The sequence below is a fragment of the Canis lupus genome, chromosome 34 (assembly GCF_011100685.1).
Source record: "Canis lupus familiaris isolate Mischka breed German Shepherd chromosome 34, alternate assembly UU_Cfam_GSD_1.0, whole genome shotgun sequence".
NCBI classification, from domain to species: Eukaryota; Metazoa; Chordata; class Mammalia; order Carnivora; family Canidae; genus Canis; species Canis lupus.
In genome coordinates this window covers 32,554,476-32,558,920 of record NC_049255.1, presented here as the reverse complement: position 1 = coordinate 32,558,920, position 4,445 = coordinate 32,554,476, and the positions used below count along the sequence as shown (strand labels likewise).

The following is a 4,445-nucleotide window of genomic DNA, read 5'->3' as shown; positions in this document are numbered from 1 at the left end:
AAATCTTCCATTCTCCAAATGCAAGGACTGTGCTTCGGTCTTCACTTTGTTGTAGCATTTAGCTCCCCTGGATGCTATCCTCTAATTTATCTCTCTTCTTGATTTCCTGATTGACTTTTTCTGATTATTATCCTATCTTTTCCTTCTTTGTTTCTAAAGAAGTTTCCTCTTCCTCTGTCTACCCTTTCTTAAGATGGAGTTCAAGGGTCTGTATTTGGCCTTGTACTTGTCTCTTGGGATCTTTCAACCATTCCAATGACAGCAGTCACTGTGACTTTCTCTAACGTGACCTCATTCCTGTCCTCAAACCCACATATTCAGTTGCTGACTGGACATTTCCAATAATATCTCACAGATATCACAAAAATATCCAAAGCAAATTCACTGCCTTTCTTCTCAGTTGTGATTCTCCTCCTTTATACTATTTTGATGAAAAGCATCCATCCAGTTTCCCAGCAAGAATCCTTGAAGATTCTAGAAGTCTTCCTATTGTCACCTCCCATCTGTACCAAGCATCCAAGAAGTGACTAGTTTCTATGAATTTTAGAAATGAAATATATCTCCAGTTTATTACTTTTCTCTATTCCTACTTATTCTTCATTAATTTAAGCCATCATCATCTCTTAGTAACTGGAATAATTACTAATTAATAGTCTCTCTCTCTCTCCTCCCCTTCAAAACTTCTTTGACAATTCCACCAGAGTGAAAAGTCCAAATCTGATCTTATTATTTTCCATATGAAAAAGTTCTAATAATTAGAAGGATGTTGAAATATCTTACCATTATAAGGGCACCAGGGTGGCTCAATTGGTTAAATGTCTGCCTTAGGCTCTGGTCATGATCTTAGGTTCCTGTGATCCAGGCCCATGTCTGGCTCCCTATTCCCTGAGGAGCCTGCTTTTCCCTCTCCCTCTGCTCCTCCCTCCTGCTTGTGTGCTCTCTCTCTCTCAAATAAGTAAAATATTAAAAAAAAAAAGAAATCTCCTACCATAATTATAAATTCATCCATTTCTTTTTGCAAAAATGTTAGTCTCCTGTGAATTTGTCTATATTTTGTTTGTTTCTGTAAAGTTCTGTTTCATTTTACTTTTTAGCTCCATTTTTGAGATCATGCACATTTAGATAAATTAGGTCATTTTGATTAATTCATCTAGTTATCATTATGAAAATCTCTCTTTATCTCTGGCAATACTCCTTGTTCTAGAGTCAACATTTTCAGATATTAATATAGTCATATCAACTTTCTTCCTATTGGGATGTGCATGGTACGTCTTTTCCATCCTGTTACTTTCAACCTATTCACATTGCACTTAAAATGACGTTCTTATAGAGAGCATATTACTAGTATTAGTAATTATTTTTTAACTATTGCTAATTATTATTAGTACTCATTTTTAATCCCTCTGACAACATCATTTTTTTCTTTGGCATGTTTATTCCATTTACATTTAATGTAACTGTTGATATGGTTTGCTTGGTGTTTAACATCTTTTATTTTCCATTTGTTTTCTTTTTTTCTTTTGATCTTACTTTCCTCTTTTAAAAAAAGTTAATCTAGGGGGAGTCTAGGTGGCTCAGCTGGTTAAGCACCTGCCTTCAGCTCATGTCATGATCCCAGAGTCCTGGGATTGAGCCCTGTGTCAGGCTTTCTACTTCACAGGGAGCCTGATCCTCTCTGTCCACCTCCACCCCCCTGCTCTGCTCATGCTCTCTCTCTCTTTCTCTCAAACAAATAAAAAATAAGATCTTTAAAAAATTAACCTAGTATATTTTAGTGTTTTATTTTATCTAACCTGTTGGGTTTTTATTTTATTTTTCTGAGTAGTTGCTCTAGGTATGCACCTTTAACCTATCATATTCTATCTTAAATTAATGTTATTTCACTTCATGTCTAATGTAGGAAGCTCACCAAATTATAATCCATATAGCTCCATTTTATCACTTATAATTCTTATATATATATATGACCATTACATCTTATAAACCCCACAATATAAATGTTTTTTTTTTTTGCTTTAAGTAGTCAGATGTTTTTCAAATAAATCAGAGGATGAAAAATAATTGGAGGCATATTTATCTCCTTATTTCCCATTTTCAGCATTCTTCAATTCTTCTGTAGATCTGAATTTCCAAATAGTATCATTTCTCTTCAGACTGAAGAACTTCTTTTAGCATTTCTTGTAGTGCAGGTCTGATGGCAAGAAATTCTCTCAGCTATCATTTATCATGTATTTATTTATCTAAAAATGTGTGTGATTTACCTTCATTTTTGAAGGCTTTTTTTGCTACCTATATGATTCTAGGCTAATTTTATATTCTGGTTGTTTTCTTTTAGTACCTTAAAGATATCAATCCATTGTGTCAGCCTTGCAGTCCTTTTAATGAGATTGTTACTTCTCGGTGTGTGTTATACATTTTACTCTGACTCTCTGGCTCCTTTTAGAATTTTCATCTTTACATTTGACTTTCAGTAGTGTGACAGTGATATGCCTAGGTGCACTTTCTATGAATTTATTCTACTTGAGATTCACTAAACTTCATGGGTTTCCAGTTTATGTATTTTTAAACATATGAGGAAACATTTCTGTCATTATTTTCTAAGGTTTTTTTTGTCCTGCCCATTCTCTCTTTCCTATCCTTCTGGGACTCCAATTTCATATATATTTGACTGCTTGATATAATTCCACAGTTCAACTAATGCTTCTGTTTGGTGTATTTTTGTCTTTTCTTTCTATGCTTTACTTTTCAGAAAAGTGAGAAGTGAAAAATAATAGTTTTTTTTTTTTTTCCTCCAGAAAGTTTCTTCTCTCAACTATTGGCTATAGTGACAAGGTGATTATTCGCATTTAAACTGATAAGAACAGATACTACACTTGATCTTAGCCAAAAGGCCGAGAAGCGATGATTATTCGCATTTAAATAAGAGTTCATTTGGCTAGGACTGGGCTGCAGCTCACTTCTGGGTAATGCAAGCCTAAACTTTCAGTTCCCTAAAGAATGGCTAGTCCCTTCATTCTTATCAGGATTTGATTGGGACTTTATGTAACCCTTTTTGGATTCCTCAATTTCAGGCATAGGGACAAAGGAAAAATGTGGGAGATGGGACAGATGGTATGTTTTCTTTCAGTTTATCAGTCCTGCCTTCATTTCCATTTTCTCAGTAAATTTGGGGTGGGGTAGAGAGGATTTGCTGTGTTGAGTAAATTATAGTACTTGACAGTCTTTCAGACTTGGAAATTTCCCACCTGCTTCCATCATTGCCAGTAGTTCAGTTGCCTTTGTGTCCACCCAGTTAAGTTCTGAGTCTTTTTTTTTTTTTTTAAGATTTTATTTACTTATTTATGAGAGACACAGAAAGGAAGAGACATAGGCTGAGAGAGAAGCAGGCTCCTTGCAGGAAGCCCAATGTGGGACTCAATCCTGGATCCTGGGATCATGCCCTGAGCCAAAGGTAGATGCTCAACCACTGAGCCACCCAGGCATCCTAAGTTCTGAGTTTTGAGAGCCCGTCTGCTCTTCCTGAATCCAGACCATCCAGTACTCACTATTCTCTTATGAAGGGCTCCTCTTTCTGGAAATCAATTCATCAAGATTTTCATGTTTCCATTATTCTTTGATAGTCCCACATAAGTGTGATTTTTATATTGTCCATGTTTTTTTGGCGTTCCCATGGGAACTAAGGTCTTCTCTGTCCTACTTGGAAGCAGAAAGTACTTAGAGAACTTTTAAGTAGTTTTTGAGACTCTATTCAAGGGTTACCTCTTAGATGTCTTTATAGAACTTCTCATTTGAAACTAATTCTTCTATTGTGGCTTCTGTATTTAATCCTATAGTATCAGCTGTGATACTCTTTAGAGTACCTGGTTGTTTATAGGATTTATCCTACTCTATCCTACTTATCCTACTCTAAGATCATAAAATATTCGAGTCCATAGCCACATTTTATTTGTCTGCTTAATGCCAATAAATAGTAGATTTTGCCCACAGTAGATACATAATACATATTTGTCAAATATACCATATTTTCTTATAGTCTCCCTGACTTCAAATATGCTGGGGTTTTGTTGTTGGTCTTTTTGTCGTTACTTTTCCCATCACATGAAATTCTTTTTCTTTCTTTCACCTAGGAAACTCCAGCTTATGCTTCAACATCCAGCTCAGTCAGTATCTTTTTAGTCAGACTTTCCTGAACCTCATTAAGAACACTTACCACAGTATATGGTAATTTTTATTATGTTCTCATCTCCAGCCCCAGAGCGCAAGCTATAGAGGATAGTAGAAAGATGTAAATTAGTGTGGTTGAAAGAACATTGGCTTTGATTTCAGATGGACTGGGGTTTACATGGACTGGGTTTGTACTTAATAGTTTGGAAATCTTTGGCTAGTTTCTTAAGTTTTCTGAAACTGCTCATGTACAATGCCTGACACATTATCAGCACTCTATA

The 4,445-nt window shown here is 35.4% G+C and overlaps 1 pseudogene; it reads right to left on the bottom strand.

The window, feature by feature from the left end:
* Positions 1–2,748: 2,748 nt before the first annotated feature.
* On the bottom strand, positions 2,749–2,903 carry LOC119867574 (annotated as a pseudogene).
* Between the last annotated feature and the right edge of the window lie 1,542 nt (positions 2,904–4,445).